The sequence below is a fragment of the Molothrus aeneus genome, chromosome 3, assembly GCF_037042795.1.
Source record: "Molothrus aeneus isolate 106 chromosome 3, BPBGC_Maene_1.0, whole genome shotgun sequence".
NCBI classification, from domain to species: domain Eukaryota; kingdom Metazoa; phylum Chordata; class Aves; order Passeriformes; family Icteridae; genus Molothrus; species Molothrus aeneus.
In genome coordinates, this window is record NC_089648.1 from 50,007,791 (window position 1) to 50,020,904 (window position 13,114).

Consider the following 13,114-nt stretch of genomic DNA (forward strand, 5'->3'; position numbering starts at 1 on the left):
TGTATGTCAGATAAGGGCATGAGGGACTGATCTGAGAAAAAATTAGAGCAATCAAATATGTTTACGTTGGATAAACAGCAGCTAGCGGGTTGGGAATGCATAGCATAAAACTGACAAGTTTGAGAAGGCTGTAAACAGCAAAGACAGCGACATAATTCTGAAGGTTCAAGTAGATTCAGCTAAAGAGTAAGGGCTTGTTTACAACGAGAAATTCACTGTTATAATTATATGCAGCATAATTATGCAGCATAATTGTAATTATCCTGGAATTATTCTGAAGGATGTCCACATGGGGAGTTATGCTGATATAAAGATACTACTGAATTTCTCTGTGAGACAAGCCTCAGCAAAAGAAAGGATTGTTTTTGTGTAAAATCTGTGTGCTATTGTTACTAGTACCACAGTGCCATACAAAACAGAGAATGTAAATTGTAGTCATAGCTTTTAGTTTATATAATCTCTCTGGTTCAAGCCTTGTCCCCAGAGAGAGACCCCCTACCAGCATTGGCTTGTGTGGCCCATATTCCCATTTCATATGAAGAGTCCTTGCACTTTTCAGTCCCCTGATTCATCTGAGCCTGTGTCTGCTCTGCAGTTTAGCTCAGCTAAATAGCTTACACGACAATAGCTCACTCTCTGCCCCTGTGGCACTGTCATCCACAGCTGTAAGGCACCTATCACAAACAAGATTTACTCCAGTCTATTGCTGGTGTGTCAGTATCTAATAGGGTTTTTTTCATACTTCTCTGGATTTCAGTTAACAAGCTTTGAGCTTCCTCTGGGAAACAATATCATATGCTTAGACCTGTCTTTGCAAAATGCTGTTCTGCATTAATGATACCAGAAGAGACAAAGTGATACATTCCCCTCAGTTATGGATGCTCATACACAACCATATCTATAACCATATTCATAATTTTGTTGTCTCTCATCTCATTGGACTAAAAAACCAGGTTAAAAATGTGTGCCCTCAGTGATCAAACTCCATCACTTCCATGCACCTGTGCAGGAGATGGTGCTGCTCCTTTAGGTGGAATAAGAAAACTTCTGGATAATTGAAATGTCCTTCTTGCAGTGTATGTGCAAGTAGACTTATTCCTATGGTTTGTTTAAGATTTCAAACTGAGCAATCTAGAGGAGTTTAAATATTTGACGGAAGGTTCAGAAAGCAAACAATATGTCAAGAAATCACTCTGATAATTAGTTTGAGTAATAACATGGCTACTCTTGCCTTGTCTGTTCAACAGGAAAACTGTCACAATCTTCATTTTCTAGATGAGAGACAAAGAGAGGAAGTGGCCTACCCAACGTCCTATACCACCACCCAGCTGGGAGAAGCAAACTGGTGTGCAATATCTGTCCAACAGGCCATACACCAAGGACAAGTTCATAGATGTATTTTAAATACTTTAAGAAGCTGTGTGGTTGCAGGAGGACAAGCCACTTTTCTGCTGAAAGAGGAGGCTGGGAGGTTTCATTAAAATAGAGAACTTTAAAGTGCAGCTGACTGTGACTGATGGACGAGATCGATTGTCTCAGAACTGTGTTTTTCTATGGCTAATCCTTTTGCTGTTCTTTGTTAATACCTAGAGTTTTGCAAACCTGAGTGTTCTGCTTGCACATTGCTTGTTCCATGCTCCTTTATTTAAAATGACACCTTCTTCTTACTCATTTTTCTCTATTCAAAATGAAGAGTTGCTTTTTTTTTTGTCTTCAGCTTGTCACCATGATTCCTTCTTTCTTTTTCAATTGTACCAATTTTAAACTAAGAAAGCACAGCAAAAATAACTTATTTGCCTGTAAACTCTTCCATACCACAAAAGTCATGTCCAAACTATAACTTTAAAATGAGGAAATTACCTTGATACTGCCTTTCTCTTTCCCAGTTTCCCTTTCCTATTTTACAACACCTTTTTATTTAATTTCTACATCACATTCTTCCTCTGCCAATTTGTGGACTCCAAGTTAGATTCACAAAATGACTTAGGCATCATCTGGAAGGCACTATGGCCTCACTGTGATGCTTGTTACAGTCCAGGTTGTGCCTACATGCCATGAATGTCCTGACCCCTGACTGTGGGCAGGGTTCAAACAGGCTAAAGGTCTGACCTGTTACATATACCTCTGAGGAAAAGCTTGGGAGAGTGCTACATTCCCTGCTGCACCTTTGGAGGAAGTGGTGCTTGGCTCTTCCAAATGGCTTTGCTGGGAGCTGTGTGCCCAAACTGATGTAATGTAAGGTTTTTTGTCCCATTTTTGTCTAATGCTCCAGTGAGTACAATATTTCCCTAGGATACAGGATGTCCAGGTTTGTCTTTGTTTCTTCCTTAAGAAGACTGGAGTCAATTTCTTTCCCATCTCAGAATACTGTCATCAGCACCAGGATCTAGCAGGAGACCTCCTCTGATAAGGCTTATAGCCTTATTGCTCCCCTCCTGAGACAATTCCTTAATCACCTAGGTATTAGGAGCTAGTTTAGATACCTCTGCAAAGCATGTCTCCAGGATGAAGTATCTCCAAGGTTAAGCAGCCGCTGAGTGGGATTTAGAATTAGCTTCGGAGAGTTAGATGGTTTTACAGATTTATCCTTTTCTTTCTTTAAAACTGTTCACCTTATCTTCAATTCTAGCTCCATCACTATTGTGTGGGTTCACCAATTACTAGTCCATGGTGCAGAATTCTTTTTCTGAGCCATTATTACATTCACAATCACACTGGCTTTTAAAGACATCATGGCTTTGTCATTATGCGGTGTTAAAGTCAATGTTGATTAATTCAACCTAGCATACACTTTCCAGAATTTCACAAAGAAAATGACTGTGGGTCTTTAAACAGGGTAGGCAGTTTGAACTATAAACTCTAAGCAGTGAAGCTTAACTAGCTCACCACCTTTTATGTTGCTGTCTTCCATACACCCAGAAAAAGGGAGACTTTATCAACCATCACAGTCTAGCAATGCACCTGGTGCAGGTAGAACTGAAGACATATTCTAAATTTTCTCCCTTTAAAGACAAGGTTAAATTGTATTTTGCACACCCACCCACACACACACCCCCTTATCCAAAAATGGGACCAGTTTTCTCTTTGGAAAATATCAAATGCACAACTTTAAGGGGGAATGAAAACATTTTGGAACACTGCCTTAAATTTGGCTTTCCAGTACTAAAAGATAGTTGTGTTGGAAATAGTGTCGTCTCTGCCGGAACACTATGGCACTATGGCATAAATAAAAGATTGTAAATTATTGCTGCCTAACATTATTAGGAATAGATTTTGCTGTGAGGAAGAAGTTGTCGAGTCAAATCTCCTGTCCTAATTGTTAATTATTGTTGTCCTTGTCTAAAAGAAATTCTGTTATGAGACCAGGCAGCTTTATTCAGTTAAAATGTTCCAGGATGATTCAACACCAATCACATTTAAAAATAAGCATTCAATAAGACAATGAAGAACTATACAGTAGCATATCTATTGCATGTTTTTCCTCTTGATCTCCAAAGGGTGTTTTTTTGCATTCCCTGTCTTTTAAAAACAAAAACTTTGTTGATGGAAGCTGTTCATTTGAGTGTCCTAGGGAATGAACTCTGCTTCTGTAGGTGAGTTAGTAATGCATGCTTTCTGCATGTGAACAAATCAGTGTTTGTAAAGCCCTGCAAAAGCAATCTGGTATTCATTTGGTAAGAAGGCTTAGTGGCAAACTAGTTGTAATCCTGACTTCAATAAAATAAGATGTAAGTTTAAGTAACAGTGATCTCTTGCCCTCATAGGGAGCTATTCTGCAGTTCTGGAAAAGTCTGAAATTTGTCTTGGTATGAAATTTTACTCACAAGCCCCAAGTGTGCATCCAGTTGATGAAAGCCTTTAAGGAAGAAATTCTTTCTCTTTAAGGCTAGGTCCCACTCATACCAACATATCAGCATGTTTTGACAAAATCATAGCTCTCTACACTAGCATTAGTAAAAATCAAAGGTCACACATATGAATTTGCTATGGTAGCTTAACAACTTGTCAGGTGTCAATTTAATTGTGCTAACTGTTGCTAGAAGTTAGGCACATGCTCTGAGTCTGCTCATCTGTGAAGTAATAAATTCCTTAGCTCCTTACTTTGAGCTGGCCATGCATACTGCTGCTCAGCTGGTGGGAGGTAAATTTATTGTGCAGCCATAAGTTTATTGTGTATCTGTGCTTCAATTATCATTTTTTAGAATTTTTTTTAGGATTGCTGGTATCAATAAAAGGTAGGTCCAGTGGCTGAAGCTTATGAAGGCTTTTATAGGCTTGTATGGACCTAAAAATTGAAGCCACCAAGATACTTGCTCATCCTCAGCTATCAGACAGTAATCCTTTCATGCCTCAAGTGTCTGAACAAGACTCTAACCTCTGTGGCTGGCATTACGACTTTACTTGGTTAGTACAGTAGAATAGAAGAGCAGTCAGCCCATTCAGGTAGTGACACTGTATAAACATAATTTCTACTTTTTTCTCAGCAAATTTGCTCACTGTAATGCCATCTCATCAAGCATGTAGAATCTATCTTTCTTTTTTTTGGTCCATATCATTAGCTATTTGTGCTATAGATCATGATGAAGCATGTTGACATACATGGAACATATGGCAAATTCCACATTTGAAGCACCTTTTTATGAAGAATATCTGTCTGAATTGTGTTTAATATCTGTCCTTTTTTTCCCCTCAACATCAGCTTAAACCCACATGACTCCAATTAATTCCTATTTATCTCAAACAGTTTATTGGCAGGAATCTGTTCTCAGTATTGCCAAAATACATAAAACTGTTACAAGTCCCTTGATTTTTCATGGTTTTCTTTACAATTCAAATTTCAGATGAATACCTTAACATTACAATGAGATGAAAAGAAGTGAAAATTACCTTTCAACTCAGAAAAACAAAACAAACCAGAGCTTGGATCTAATTAACCTTAGCAAAAAAAAGGAAATCACTGAGAATGAAAATCTCTCCAACTCAAAGAGGCCAAAACAAAACACTCTGAAGTCCTAAACAAAACTCTTGAAATAGGATTTAACTGGTACATCAGTGTTACTCAGGCTGATGTTGATGCTCTGTATGGGGATTGATTTTACCCTCATAAATGAGGCTTCCTGCCAAATACGTGCAGTCTGTTTTATTTATGATTTAAGCCCAGAAAATTCTGGAAATTCTCCTCTTGCTCCCCTGTATTTCAAAGAATTAGGTTATGGCAAACTTTACAGGGAGTATTTCCTCATGCCTGGATATTTACTGACATTTTAAGTTCCAAAATTTATGTAGGGCAAGGATTTCTGGGGCTCTGTGTTTTTTCTTCACTGTCACTACAACAAAATATTCAGATTTAAATAAAGTTGGTACAAAGTTGGATAGATATTATAGTCAGCTCACCCCAAGGGAGCTAATAAGTAAGACAATATGAGCAAGCCTCCAGAGAAGAGTAGATGGCTTTACCTTTTACCCCAGAGATGTACTCTGATGGTTTGCATATGAATAGAGAATTAGAATTAGGGACAGGATTTTTAACATCCCCTTCAGGCAACCAGAGTATTGATTCCATCTCAGTTTTAACACAGGTAGAATCTGTTCCAACTGTGAGAAGAACTGTTGTTTTTAAGTATTTTAATTTTGCTTCTCTGGTAACTGAATTACTTTGGGGAATGAGAGAATAAAAACAAGGGTAACAAATCAGGTTCTTCGGACATTTGAAACAGCATTATTAGCTCCCCATCCTCTGCAAATACATAGGCAAAATACTGTATAGGTGATGTTGGGGTAACATACAAAGGACAGAGGTCTTTCCTTGCAGCCCAGGCTGTTTCACAGATGAGATCCAGTGCTGCACAGGACTGTGGTTTCTGTTGGCAAAGTCTTTGTGGAAGGTACCAGAGGGGTATGTCATGGAGATTTTGCAGACCGAGACCCTCAAGGTGTAACCCCTTGTTGAAACTATAGCAGCTTCATTAGCTTCAATACCACTTTTGTGTGTGTGAATACTTTGCCAATGGATGGGTGCCTTTTTTCACTGTATTTTTCAGCATCACTACAAGCTGTCAGAAATTGAAGCTTCCCTGCAGACATAGGCTGAGCCTCAGATTATGGCTCAAAAATAAAGAAATTGGCATAGTGTTAGAGCAGCTTACAGCACTTCTTACTGTCCTTATTTCTGCTGCTGTTTCCTGTTTTGCACCATGCCTTCAAATCCACATGCTTCGGTGCTGGAATCCTCAGTACTTCTGTAAAAGTATTGGAATAGTAGGATGAGATAATCATATTCCATTTTGATTTGGGATTGCTAAAAGCTGAATGGACAACAGGGAGTAACCACAAGATCAAGACTGCTCTTTATAATAATTCTGGATGAAAGATTCAAGTTCAGCATCTATATAACATAAAACATACCTGAAAGAGTATAATTTTTCTAGATATCCTGCTAAGCCTGATGATATCTTCTTTTAAAAACATGATGTATTATTGAAAGTGAGAGAACTTTAGTATCAAAAGCAACAAAGCTATGTCTGAACATTAGTTGCAATAGTGGGTTTGCCTGGCCTGGCTATGAGATCTTGCTCACCTCATGGAAGCTGCATGGCAAACCTGTTGTATTGATCAGGAAGAAGGATTTTTTAATTGTTTTTTTTCCAAGCTGAAGTTAAAGGCAGGGAAATTCAAGTTAAAGAAAACAGTACTGCCTGTGCCTTGACAGGAAGAGCACAGTGTGTGGTGTTCTCGAGGTAAAATTGCATGAGATGAGCTGCTCTAAAAATTCACAATCCACTGGAAAGGTCCTTCAAAAAGGCTCTCCTACTCAGGTCACTCACCTACTTCCTTCAAATCATCTCTTCTGGAATGGAGTGGTCCCATCTCTTCCCCTCCCAGACTTCTTACTTGCTTCTGATTTGGCTCTGACACTCACTAGACCCTCTTTTGGGACAATTCAATTTATTAATGAAAAAGAAAAAAAAAATTTTTTTTGATTATTTGTTTTTGCCACATTAGAGAGCTGTTTTATGTAGGAGTCTGACAAACACCAGAGCTGGTGCTGGAGTGGAAATGTGTGGATGAAGTGGATGGATGAATGTATGGAAGATGTATATCGAAGGAAGAGTGTCAAGAGGATGGAGGCAGGCTTTTATCGGTGGTGCTGAGCAGTAAGATGAGAAGAAACAGGCAGAAACAGGAACACAAGTAGCTCCACCTGAACATGAGGAAGAACTTTATTGTGTGGGTGACCAAGCACTGGAACAGACTGCCCCAAGAGGTTGTGGAGTCTCCTTCACTGCAGATATTTAGGAGCCATCTGGATGCATTCCTATGCCAATTGGACATCCAATCCATGTGCTCTGGGATGACTCTGCTTGAGCAAGGAGGTTGGACCAGGTGACCTCCAGTGGCACTTCAGTGGCATCCTGACTCATTCCACAATTGTATGGTTCTGTGAAGAGGCTGGACCTTCCCCTTTTAGCCACAAGGACCTGTTAAATTTACTTATTCATTTTTTTTTGGCTTAATCCTTTCTAGCAAATGGAAGCACATAAAGAAATTAATAAATTAATTTAATTTGCACATGGAATGTCTTTAGTGAAACTGATTTTGGAGAGAGGTGCTCTATTTTCAAGATCCAATTGGATCTCTGCTACAGTGCCTTTCTACAGAAATTTACCAAAATGAGGGATTCAGTACTAACCTCACATGTTTTACATAATTACCATTTATATTTTCTAAAGTGGGCTTTGAGGGAAAAAAAATAACTGTATGAAAACTGTTCTAGAGGGGAAAATATACAAACATGCTCCAAGTCAGCAAAAAATGCCTGCAAACTTTCAATGAAGTGTTATTCTGCAGGGACATCTACAATTTTATAGGATGCAATTTCACAGTTCAAGCTTGGTTTGCCATGTGTGGAGAGCAGGCTGATTGCATCAGGTGGTGGATCATTGTTAACTCATTGCCACAGAGGACATAAATGACTTTCCCCACAGAAGTCACTAACAGTGACATGGTAAAGTGGTTTGGCCAGGCTGTTATTGGTGAAGGGGAAATTCTGCAAGCTGAAATACGAAATGAGTGGAATGAAAAACAGATTTTTTCTTTTCTAATTAAGATCTTAGGATTTTTGTAGCAATGACATGCTTTACAGTTTAAGAACAATTACTCTCTCCTGTCCTCTCCAGTTGCAGGGCACCATTTGCAACTTCATTACTCAAAATACTCCACAGTTTCCCTTCAAAGTGCTTTTAAAAGTCCTTCTTCCCTCCCATCCTACATATCCATTGGTGGGCCACTGGTAAACTTTGACTTTTTAGCTAACTGCCAGTTCCAGTAATTTCTGTATCCTGAAACTGTTCTTGGTGGGACCTTAATTTTATTCTGTATTGGCACAATAACTTGCACCTATTTTTGTCCATAAATATGATGAGCCAGCCTAATGCAAATAATAAATATGTATAATAGTAAGCCAGCTGTACTGGCCTGAAAGTTTATCTCTGTATTATTCAAATACAGATATTGACATATAGACCTAGTGTAATGAATCATCACATTTTGACAAACTGCATAGAATAAGACGTAGGAGCTGATTCTTAGGAAATTAATATAATGTGCTGAAACAAGTCATTCCACTAACCTTCTACCTGACAGGAATTAATGGAAGGCAGATACTAGAGAAGATTGTTTGTCAAAACCAATATGGAGGCCAGCATTTATGTTTATCATGGAAGCAGGATGCTACAATTTTTAGAAGAATTTCTGAACTTGCTTGGAGTGATATTTCTTTGTGTTAATGTTATTGGTTTGCTTACCCACCTCTGCTGTCCATTTTCCTCTTTGTATCCCAGAAACATTTCCAGTGTATGCATATTTCACACAGTGTTGTAAATGTAACCCAAACCTGCAAGTTATTGTCAACATAGTGTTCAAAACTTCTAAACCTTGATTACATGAACCTCTGCTGTTCAACTTGGCACAGGATTGCAGCAAGATGTGATCCCAGTGATTCCCTGTGTCCAGGTAAAATAGTGATGTTGCACTAGCGGCCCTTTAAACCATGGAAACAGAAATAGGTAACTGCTGTCCCTGCACTGGATCATGGGCCGTCAGACACATGATAAAACAAAGTGAAGCTACTTGGCTAATACAGTAAATATTGCAAGATTACAGGCAGGGAGCCAGACCATTCGTAAAAGTGTCATGGGATGAATAAAAGAGCAGATGACAGACCATAGTCATGGAGGCCAGAGGACCACACAAACGTGAGACAATAGTAATAACAATAGGAATTATTAATAATATTCCTGTTAGCATATTGACCGAGACAAACCACAGTATCACAAAAGCTTAGATAGGCAAGCCAGTCTACTTGGAGGGGATTAGTTGTCTGTAATGAATCAACTGCCTGACCAAGTGTGCAAAGAGATTTCAGAGTTATTGCAAAGCACAGAATTCCAATTGTGTTCTGGAAGTGCTCTAATTTAGAATTAATAGTGGGACATTGTGGGTGATAACCTATTATAGTTTTCAACAAGCATGTAGCTACCTGCTTGTCAGTCTTTCTGTCAACAAATTACTGATGAGAAAAGATGGAAGCTGAGGACATGTCTGCATGGGAAAACCCGATTTAACGTTGAAGGTATCAAGGCAGAGCATAAGAATATCCACAGTGGGTTGAAACAAAGAACCACCTAAAATGCTATCTGAAGGTGGCCAAAAATGGATAACACTTTTGGGTAAATGATAGACAATACTATAATTAATGAAATCATAGTTAAAATAGTAGTTAATTAATTTCTAGCAATCTGCAGTTCATGTATTTCCCTAATCATGGAAACTTTCTCTGTTCTTAATAGCTAACGATGTCTTGTCCTTTCATTACTCTATTAAATACTTTTGGGAAACCATTTTGGCATCCATGATGTGCTGTGTCAGTAAATGATTTAACTGTACTTTCAGAGAAGAATATCTCATTTCATTAATTTTCATTAACATACTGCCATAGCTTATCATTTGATGTTCCTTAATTCTAAACAGACATATCTGTTGCAGTTTTATCACCTCCAGTTGTATCTTTGCTATGTGCTTTTAATTATGCTGTAGCTTGATTAACAAACTTCACTGCAAAGGCCGTCAGCATAATATTTTTCATGGTGTTGGTAACAGAGTAGACTCCAGATATATTTTAATTGTCATCAGACAGTATCAACAGGACAGCATTCCACTGATGAGCAGCAGAGGACAAGGAAAAACTGGAAAAAGCCCTGTTTAAGGTGGTCTGGAAAGTGGTTTACATTTCTGCACTTTTCTGCACTACAGAAACATCATGGAAGTAGGAAATGCATGCAATTGGTGCCATAACTGAGAACTGAAGCTGAATCCCATTCCAAATTAATTGTATACATTTCCCACTTCCATGATATGGGCATTCACCTAATTCAACCTGTCCTAAGGTTCAGAAAGGATCTGACAATATTTGTGTAGCTGGAATTTACTGGATAGATTTTCAGACAATTGTGTACTTTTGAAGAGAAATAGTGGTACTGCGGGATATTAATGCAGGTAGTTGAACTGGGATTTCATGGAATTAATTGTTTGTGTTGTTTATGTGGCTTGTTTTATACTAGCAAGAGTTCTTGCATTGAGGGAAAATCAAAATACAATCAGTTCCTAGTCACACTTTTATGCTATTGATTTTATAGACTTCTGTCACATCCTTCTTTGGGCATCCTTTTTTCAAGTTGAAAAACTGTAGTCTGATTATCTGTTTTGTGTACAAAACCTGTTCCACATGTTTGATCTCCCATATTTCTCTTCCTTGAAATTTTGCAGTTCTTGTATTTGGGCCCAACGTGGCACACAGCATTCAAGCTATCTGTCACCATGTGTTTATACACAATAATGAAATAAGGATGACTTGCACTTTGTTCTTGCTGTCCTTTTTAGTAGATCCAAAAGGTAATGTACTTTTACAAGTCTTCCTGATTAGCAAATTTACACTTTCCCCTTGCCATTATTTGAATAGCTGTTTCTAAGATCTTAGGTATCAGTGATTTATATAGAACCTCAAACAGAATTGATCACAATTTCATATTTCCCATGAGCAGCCTCTAGGACTTTGGTGGCATTATGCAAGTGGTAAGAGCTTCTGAATCATATCTTGTTTTAAATGACAATTGCTTTGTCAGAAGTACTAACTATATGAAATACAAAAGACGTCTTGTTAGTTTCCCAATTCCCACAGTTATCTTCTATAAAAGAAAACCTAGATTAATATATGATTGTTGAGTAAATGCCTCATTTTAAACATATTGTACCTTTTAAGATCCATTTTCTGTATGATTCTCTCCATGATTTTGGGTAGAAAAAAGTCCTAATTCTAGGTGAGTTCCATGAGAAGAATGATTTCAAGAGGAGTTTGCTCTGAGGTTTTGAAATCATTTGGATCTGAAGCTCCCAGTGAGACTGAAAAGGGTAAAGTTGAAACTGCATGGACTCAAATAAAGAAAAAATGCACAGATAAACTCTCCATGAGAGCAACCTCTTGAGTTTCAATGAAATCTAGTGACAATGAGCTCAGATAGTTTCCAAGTCCCCAGTGCTTTGCCTGCAGCACGAAATTACCAACTCTATTTTCATTCTTACCTCGACTTGGTTTTCATGGTTCATTGTGCAAGAATGAACAATGATTTCTTTTGTCAGTCATCCAACTGAAAATTGTTTTGCTTATTATTCAATATAAATTGTTCCTCTGCTAAAACATAAGATATCAGCATGTGAGGATTTATTACCCAATTTTACCTCTCACAATTCTGAAACACGAGAACAGCTGCTTCAGTAGAGAATGAGAAACATGGTAAAAGGAGGAAATGTACGTTTCTGTACTGTACAGAAGAGACAGTATTAAATAGCTCCAAAATTTGCTATAGTTCATAGCATTAACTCTGGAAATCCATTACTTTGGAAGTGGATTATGGAAAAATGCCATCTTCATATTGAATATGAAAGGGTAAGTTTTCAAAGTGTTGTGGTGAAATAGCAGGAAACATCCTTTTGACACAGAATCCTTTGAATAGGAAATTCCTAATATAGGACTGGAAAAGGTACAGCTGAAGTTATGCAGACTGAACATAGCATATGACATCTAAATGAAGAATGACCTCTGAGTTACAACTAAGTCTGGCAATCCAGCTCTAGGAATTTAGAAAGGTAGTGGTCTTAAGTTTTCTCTTTACACATTCCACAACTAAAATCAAATTATTCTTGATCACATATGTGGACAACTGAGAGTTTGATCTGAACCTGATAAATTTAAAGACCTTTAGTTATAATGAGGTTGCCTTTTGCCTTGAGCAGGCCCAGAGGGTATAATTATCATGCAGTAGAAGTAGATACCTTACCATTGCTATGAAACTCCTTAAGTTATAGCTGTAGCATCTCTGTGGTGTGACCACAATGAGAGATTAACACTTCTCTGACAAAGAAATCCAATAAGAGCTAAAACCACTAAACAAATTAGCTGTTTGTCATCTACTGAATGTATCAATGGAAGAGTTTTTTTGGTCGGAGTTGTAAGAGACAGAAGAAGGAAACTGGTCTTATTTTCAAATCTTTTTTGTATATTTTGCATGAAACAGTTACTTGATAGACATCATAAACTATTATTGAAGAATAGTCAAAAACCAGAACTGTTTGACTGAAATCTCCTGTTGCTAAGCTGTAGAATAAAGCCTTTCTCTTCTGTATTTTCTTTCCAACCAATGTGTTTTGAAGTTTTTTTCTTAACAGTGAGACAGGTTCAGCAGAAAGAGTAGAAGTTATATTTTTATCCAGTTAATAGTTTGAAGAGCAAACAATTTAAACTCCTCTGGAGCTGCACGGAAGGGTGACTATGGAGTTTGAGCAAAGAACCTGTTTTAAGTTAAGGGGTTCTCACTTTGTTGTCTGTGCTGCCTGTCACAGTCTCAGGAACCAATTGAAAAGGGTTTTTTCAGAAAGAGTAATTTTGGGTTGGTTGTAGAAAACCTCTGTACTTTTGGATTGTCTTTGGAAATTTACTGGGGGACTAGTTTTCAGCTGACCACTGGCATAAATGCTTTCTTTTGGTAGGTGCCACTACTCA